Raw genomic sequence first — 8,953 nt, 5'->3', positions numbered from 1 at the left:
TTATGATTACATCTCCTTGTGGGACTTGTTCAGCCAACAGTGAACAGAATAGTTTTGTATCCCGGAGGAGGGTGTCGACAGGATCTCCTGGCTAGAACGTGGTACTTAGCTGGCTTGGTCCATACGTTGTGTTTCAGAACAGAAATTGAGGTTGGAGGATGATGGGAAGGGGCAATTATTCTTTGAAGTTTCATGTCAAGAATGGTGGGTGCTAGCAAAAGTCTTGATACAGATTCCTTGTTTTTGTCAAACTGGGCATCCATTTTCAGGGTCAACACATGGGTGTCCATCTGATGTCGCTGAATACTAAGTTACCATTACTGTCTGATTTTGGAGTCCTGAAGGTGGCTTTGGTCTCACTTATGCATCCCTTCCCTTAAGTCTGATGGAAGGTGCTATTCATCACAGCTTTTGCTGCTGGCATAAAACTTTGTCTCTTTTATCCTCATGTCTGTTGTGGTATTGCACTGATCACATCCCTGAAGGTCACAGTGTGTGGCCCAGGACTCCTTCTCCAGAGTCAAGAAGACTCCAAGCTAGGAGCCAGGATTTGGTAAAAGACAGAGCGGTGGAGACAGGATTTTTAAAGGTTGATTGTCTTTCGATTAACAATTTAAAACCGTGACATATGTGTCTAAAAGATATTCCTCTCCCAAACAAAACAAACTACAGATCCAAGGAGTGGGAGGCTGGTGGTGATCACAGCTCTGTGTGAACCGTCATTTACTGACAGGGTAACGTTGTGTCTCAGTAATAGGCCATTTTCCCCATCACTGCACAGAGCTAACCAACCTCCAGTTTGCATCTAAGTTTTCATCTCTGGATCTTGTGTAAGCTTCTTTTTATTTTCCTGGCAAAGTCAACACAATGAAATCTATGGTGCTTCTGACTATCTTTTAAAATGATATTTGAAATTTCATATAAAACAGGAAGGACAAAGAATAGCTAAAAACAATTTAAAAGGAGAACATGTTGGAGGGCTTATGCTTCCTGATTGAAGGCTCACTCTTCAGCTGCTGTAAGCAGGACCATAAGATATCGGCATGAATAGAAACACATCCATGACCCAAACAGAGCAGAGTCCAGGAGCAGACCCTCACATATGTGGTCAATTGATTTTCAACTACAATGTCAAGGCAATTTGAGGGAGAAAGGATAATCTTTTCAACAAATGGTGCTGGGGCAGCTGGATGCTGGTATGGGGAAAAGAAGAGACCTAATTTTTACTTCATACACAAAGATGAAACCAGGTCACAAACCCGTGTCTGGATCAGATTGGCCTGTGAACATGTCTGGGAATTGTCTTGGTTGATAATTGATGTAGCAGGGCTTAGCCCACTGTGGGTGGTACCATCCCTAGGCAGGTGGTCCTGGGTTGTATAAGAAATCTAGCTGAGCCTGAGCCTTCAAGAGAGCCAGTGAGCAGCTTTCTTCTGTATTTTCTGCATCAAATTCCCGTTTAAGGTCCTGCCCTGACTTCCTTCAAAGATGGACTCTCATCTGGAGATATGAACCAAACAAACCCATTCCTCCCTAAGTTACTTATGGCCAGAGTATTTTTATCACAGCATCAGGAGGTGCATTAGACCAAACCAAATATAGATGCTAAAACTATAAAGCCTCTAGGAACAAGCTAATGTGAGACTGTCATCGTGACTTCAGGGTAGGCAAAGATTGTCTGGGAATCTAGAACACTGAAACCATAAATTAAGGAAAGGCAAAAACTCAATAAATGTGGGGCTGGAGAGATGACTCAGTGCTGGAGAGTGTACCACTCTTCCAGCGGTCAGAGTTCTGTTCCCAGCAGTCACGTTGAGTAGCTCACAGCTGCCTGTGACTCTTGCTTCAGACATCCTCTTTTGACTTCCTTGGTCACCTTCACTCACACGTACACCCTTACATGCACACAATTGAAGATAAAGCTCAGAACAATCAATTTATTCAACTTCACTGAAATTAAAAGCATCTGTTCTTTTTAAGACACTGTGGAGGAAATGAACAAATGACAGATTGAGGGAAAATATTTTCAGTGTATTTTTCTGACAAAGATCTTGTACCCATAATGTGTAAAGAAAAAAAAAAGCCCACCCATAACTCAATCATACAAATGAATATAAAATCAACAAACTGGGCAGAGGGTTTGAACAAATACTTTACATATACAAATAGACAATGAACATACAAGAAAACAAACAACATTATTAGTCATCAGGAAATGCAAGCTAAGACCACAGGGAATCACTCCACATTTACTAGAGTGGCTATGGGTTAAGAAACGCCCACTGTGGAGAGAATATGGAGTAACAGAAGGATCATTCCTTCATACTGGGCATGGACTCCAGTGAACATACTATGATTGAGTTTGGAAGCTTTTTATAAAACACTTCAAATAAGGCCCATCCATTTTTCTCTCCTGTTTATATAACCACATGAAACACAAACATTGTATGTTCTCCAGGCCACACCGTCCCCACCTTCAGGAGTTCTGCTGAGTCTGCTTCCAAAAGATCACCCTAGCCTGTTTTGTTGGCTGTTGACCTTCCCTCATAGGAGGAAAGGACAGAGAAGGTTGCAGATGGTTACTCACACCTGAGAATCCAGCTTCCTGTCTCAACCTGGTGTATGCAATTTTATTTAATTGCATCTGGCCTTGGAGTGTTGGGGTCCTGGGAAGAAGCTAGAGGCATAGGCAGAGGAGGGGGCCTCTGTCTATAAGGCTATAAGGTAAAGTCATCACGCCTGCTTGGGAAAGACTTTCCTGTGTGGCCTTTGGAGGAGTGAGGATCCACACTTCTGTGAGAAATTCATCACCTATACTCTGTAACCAAATATACTCATTGGTTCCTAAGAGTTTTGAGCTTTGTGGAATTGTACCTTGGTTTGTCATTGGGAACTTGGAAAGACTGGCAGATGTTTTTTATGTCTCCCCAGGTAAGGAATTTTAACATTAAAACGTTTATGTTAAACTTTAATTTATAATGGTTAAGAGCTGGAACCAATACAAATATCCACCAGTCTAGAAAACCAGACTTTGGTATGCCTGTACAGTGAAATATGGTGGCACATGCCTTTAATCCCAGAATCTGGGAGGCAGAGGCAGGTGGATCTCCAAGTTTAAGGTCAGCCTGGTCTACATAGTGAGTAGCCATAGCTACACTGTGAGAACCTGTCTCCACAAAACAAAGCAAAACAAAACAAAACAAATACCAGACTAAATTCTTAATATATAATGAAATGGATGACATTGAAGAGAGTGCTAATCTGAGGGCCAGGACCTGGACGCTTGGGTGGCCCAGAGACTTAGGATAGAACCAAACACAAATAAAATGAGTCCTAATGATATTCTGCTATACTCTTAGATGGGTATCTAGCTCAATTATTGTTAGAGAGGACTCATCCAGCAACCAATAGAAACAGATGTAGAGACCCACAACCAAACATTAAGCAGAGCTTGGGGAATGCTGTGGAAGGTGGGAGGAAGGATTGTAGGAGTCAGAGAGGTCAAGAAAACCTACAGAAACAACTAACCTGGCTTCATAGGGCCTCACAGAGACTGAACTACCAACCAGGGAGCTTACATGGGTCTAACCTAGGCTGTCTCTATATATGTTACAGTTGTATAGCTTGGTTGCTGTGTGGGACTCCTAACAGTGGGAGCAGGAGCTGTCTCTGACTCTGTTGCTTGTTTTTGGACCCTTTTTTCCTTTGGGGTTGTCTTGTTCAGCCTCAATATGAGGGGAAGCACCTAGTCTTAGCACTACTTTATAGTCCATATTGGTTGATATCCATGGGAGGCCTGTCATTTTCTGAAAGGAAATGGAGAAGTGGATGGGACAGGAGAAGAGGGGAGGTGGGCAGGGCAGAGGGGAGGTGGGCAGGGCAGAGGGGGAGAACTGGGAGGTGAGGAGAGAACAGATATAAAATAAAAAGCATGCTAAATGAAAGAAGCCAGGCATCAATTAATATATACGACATGGTTTTACTTACTTGAAATTTTAGGAAAAGGCAAATCTAACGTAGGGTCATAGAAAGCAGACGGGTGCTGGCCTTGTGTGGGACGTTTCCACTGTAGCTAAGAAACTTTTTATACTTTCACTGTATTTGGTAGTTACATAAAATTGTACAAATTTGTCAAAACTCATCAAAATACTTGCTGAAATAGGCATGGTATGCAAACTTAATCCAAATCAAAATTTTAATCCAAATCAAAGCTTAGTCCCAAAACTTAAATAGTATGAAGTACATTGACAACTTCTGTCCTAATGAAATAATAGGACCAGTCTGAAACAAGACCTCCGTATTTCCCTTACGGACTTCTTTTGCACTCTCTGAGGAGTCTTAAGGGCCTTTTTGTGCTGTACTCTATTGTTTAGAGGTACCACAATGTGTTTATCCATTTACCTAGTGCTAGGTGTTTGAGTTGTCTCTAGTCTCCTACTATTTTGAGTAGTTGTCTGTGATAATGAACTCCCAGAGCTTGCTTTGCAGATGAGAGCCATAGGAAGCCATTTGTAAGAGGGAAGTGAATGGGTCCTTCTGGTTTAGGATACACTTGGCTAGGAGTTTTCAGAAACCAGGAGTTGTCAGAAGTCCAACTAGCCGATGGCCGAGGGATAGATGCTTAGACGAATGACACATCCATCTAAGGATGCTTGGAGGATGCTGTCTACTTTTGTCACTTAAACAGCGACATATCTAAAGTGCCCAGCTTTTCTTAAAAAAAAGAGAGAGAGAGAGAGAGACTTTGATTTTATGATACTTACAAATAAGTGAATATTCAGAGTTGTTTTCCACTTCAGTACACACCTCGGTTAGATTTTGGCTCCTGGTGCCAAGTGCAATATCTGACCCACAATGGGCTCTGTTGTGACACCTTTTAAATAATGGCATGGATTTGCAGAGTTAGGGTAAGGTATGCATGTGGCTTAGCCAGTGTATCAGTCAGTATAAAGTAGACTTTGCTGTAGTGGCAAACATTCCTTTCAGTTTTGTGTGATTCCATATGTATCTTTCACACAGAATTAGTTCCCTAGCTTGGGGCTGCTAAGGATGGTGGCTACAGTTATAGTTCTACACAATCCCAGAAAACAAGGGCTGCAAGGTGAGATTTGGTGACTGTGTGACACCACTTCTGTCTCATGGATTGGGTTCTGTTACAGCTTGACACCCATGTCTGCACATGGCCTGAGGCTTTGAGAATAATGAGTCTCGTATGAAATGAACCTGTCTTCCTAGTGGGCCACGTGGATGTGATGCTTACTTGTGTATACACTTTCAATTATACAAAGCTCTCCTACTGGAATGCCTCCCACTTCCTTCTTGGATGAACATAAATCCGCCCACATTCCTAGATATTTAGTTAAGAGTTACTTCCTCCAGTGATCCATCTATGGTCCTTGGCCTATACAGTTAGAAACCATCTGAGTCCATTTCCCTTTACTCTAGCAAAATGCCCAAGACCAGGACCTTATAAAGAATAGAAAGTTGCCAGATCAATAGTAATATGCAGATCTCATGGGATGGGGGTGGGTAGTAGCCAGATTAGCATAGGAAGTTAAGATAGATCATTTAACTGCTCAGCTATTGAGGTGCAGTTTTAAATAAACAAGTAAAAATGAGCAAACAAACAAACACCCCCAAAAGAATAGAAGGTTATTTGACTCATGGATCTAGAAGCTGGCAAGTCCAGAAGGACGGTGCAGGCATCTGGTGAGAGTCTTCTTGTTGCACTGTAACGTGACAGATGACAGTGAATGATGGCTCTGTTCTCTTATTTAGCTCTCAGTGATGCTACAGAGCCTCATCCTCATGACCTCAGCTAATCTTCCTTCCTTCCCCAGAGACCCATCTCCAAATACCATTAAAAGACGAATGTGGGATGAAGTTGTTAAGACATGAACTTCTGAATTATATATACATCCAAAGCATAGCAGATACTTATTCGCTACTTTCCTCATTGTTGTGGCCAAGTACATGACAAGAGATAACTTAAGGAAACAAAGATCTATTTTTGATCACAGTCTGTAGACTCGCTGTCCTTCATCATGGGAGAACCTTGGTAGCAGGAGCGTGAGGTAGGAGATTGTGCTGTGTTTGGCCATTAGGAAGCAGAGAGAGATGAAGTACAGACACCGAGGTCACTTTCTCTTTTTTTCTTTTTTCTTTTTTGTTTAGTCTGGGGTACCAGCCTATGGGATAGTGCCACCCACACTGAGTGGGTCTTTCTTCCTCATTTAAATATCTATGGAAGAACCCTCATAGACACACCCAGAGGTGCCTTCCTTGTGACTCCAAATGCTATTAAGGTGACAATCAAGACTAAGCATTGTAAGATGTTTGTGTATATCCACACCATTTCTAATATTGTTATGTAGGTGCCTTAGAATTCCTTCCCCAGCCCAGAAATTAAGAGTCAGCCCCATGCTTTCTCCTGCTTCAAGTGATCCATCTGCCGTCCATGGCCTGTACTAACTATATATATGGTTAGAGCCATCTTCATCCATTTACTCTTACCCTAACAAATACCAAGGACCAGGTATCTTGTAAAGAGTGTCTCCGCTTATCCGAGGGCTGGGCGCATGGCGAGGGCCCAGTCTATTTGTATTTTCAGAGAACATCAGCTGAACAAACGAGAGACTGGAAGCAAGCAGCTGGAGAGGTGGAGTTAGGAAAGCAAACCTGCTCAGCTCAACAGACAGGGAAAAGCTCCACCAGGACCTTCTTCTTTTATTATTTCAGAATGCCATGTGGTTGGGGCCAGTGTCCTATGACCTTCCATGATGTCAACCAAAGTAGATATTTCTTTACTGGTCTCACATCTACCAATTCTCACTGTACAAAAGCGAACCATGTAGAGGTCTCCTGGGCTGTGAGGGCAAGTTCTCTTCAACGTTGAATTGCTCTGGCCCCAGACTACCCTGTGTACCTGCCGAAGAGAGATTCGTCTACCCACAGCCTCCTAGGTCCGTGCTGGGGCATAATGAAGGGAACCGGTAATCACATGCTCTGGAGCTGTTCCTCCCTGTCTGTGCCAAAGTTCTTGGGTGTGTGGTGTGAGCAAGCCGCACTCATTTGCAGCCATTGTTCTCTCTAAATGAGAAAATGCAAATGAGGCACTCAGGGTATTGCGCCATAACTCGCTGCATAAAATTCTTGACATCAACACGAAGCTACTTAGCATAATTTCCCTGTTAATAAACTGCCAATTTAGTCATTTAGGTTTCAGCTTCGAAAGGAAGCAACAGTGTCAGGCTGTAGATTTTTCCCCTCCCTAAACATGCCTGAGTTTATTATTTTGATGTTTATGTTAAAACATAGGAAATTGGAGTTTATGTGATTATTTGGGAATCTTCTACCCTAATTTGTTTGCTTTCATAGTTCTGAAAATCTTTGCTCATTTGAAAGGCAAAATGTAGTTTTTTTTTTCCAGAGTACTTTATTCTGTTTGGGATAAAATTTCCATATTTAAAATGACTGAGAACCATTTTGAGGGTTTGACTGAATAGTCTAGGCTTAAGGGGCTGAGATGGGGTCATCCCTGCTATGAATCCAGGCAGAGACCCTTAAGGAGATGGGTCAATTCAAGCCCCTGAGGGGCATGGAGCTACAGGTTGGCATAGGGCTCTTGTCCCTGCCATGTCTCACAGCCTCTAAGCTGTCCATCCTCTCTGTCTTCCCTGCAATGGTATCTACTGTCTGCTGACCATGTGCTGGTCATTGAGAGAGTGTCAGGGTAACACACGCCCAAACAGGGAGCAGATGCTACTAAGTGTGTCATGCAGCCACAGTGGAACACAGAGCAGGAGCAAATCATGGCACTCCTGGAGGGGAAACTGAGGACCTGGCTGGATTCCCGCCTTCACAGCTGAGGTTGATTGGCTTGGCAGAATTTTACGGCAAGCAGCTCGTTTGCCATGTATTTCTGTGTTGTTAAGCTGCTGGGAAGTATAGACTCGGCCTAATTAGGAACGGTGAGTTTTTAGCAGCTATTCTGGGCCAGACACTGTTCAGTCAGCCAATATATCAAGCTCTCTCAGATTTGAGTGAGGTGGCTGGCTGGGCTTCTGAGCCAGCCTGCTCAGAATCTGGGCTATGCTATTTGCCACACCTGTGCTCTCCTGTTGATAAAGTGGACCACCGAATCAAAGAATCACGAAGAGAATTGAAGGAGACATCAGGCAGTGGAAAGGGCGCGGCCAGCAATAGGTGTCTTGTGTAATAGCGAGGAGGGATCATGGTGAACAGCAGTTGTTGCTGACATTGTTTTTACTGGTCTTTGCATCTAGGCTGGTGTTGGGTCCACACTGTGTCCAACCTAGATGGAGGGTTTTGTGGTGTTGCCTCTGCCCATGTCATTGCTATGAGTCCCAGCCTGGAGTCTTGCTGGGTCTCTGCTGCTATATGCAGTGACTTACTTCTTCTGTGGGCAAAAGTCTAGGAGAAGCAAGTGTCCCTGGCCTCTGCCTTGTTACGGTGTTTCTGGCATTCTATCTGGTAGGGCGTCCAGTACCTGATGGGGCTGGACTGTGCTAGTTCCCGTGCCCATGGGGAAGGATACAGTAGGTATTTTTTCGTTACCATTATCAAACACCCAACCAGAAGTAACTTAAGGGAGGGAGGCTTGTTTTGGCTCATGATTTGAGAGAATCCAGTCCACTGTGGAGGGGAAGGCATGGCAACTGATGGCTCTGTGGTGGCAGGAGTGTGCAGCAAGCCATTTAACTTCATATCTAGGCAGAAAAGGAGAATGTGGACAAGAAGTAGGCCCAAACCTTGTGACCTTCTTCCTCCAGCAAGGCCTCACCTCTTAAGGGTTTTTCTGAGACAGCACCATCACTCAGAGACCTGGGAAGGAGAAAGGGGATTTCAAACCAACAACAGGCCAATATGTCTTTGCCATAGCTCTGTCCCTGACTTCAGTTTGGAAGAGAGGGGGAGGGGGAGGGGGAGGGGA

This window comes from Grammomys surdaster, unplaced genomic scaffold (genome assembly GCF_004785775.1).
Source record: "Grammomys surdaster isolate TR1022 unplaced genomic scaffold, NIH_TR_1.0 262, whole genome shotgun sequence".
NCBI lineage: Eukaryota > Metazoa > Chordata > Mammalia > Rodentia > Muridae > Grammomys > Grammomys surdaster.
Note: the sequence above shows the minus strand (reverse complement) of the source record.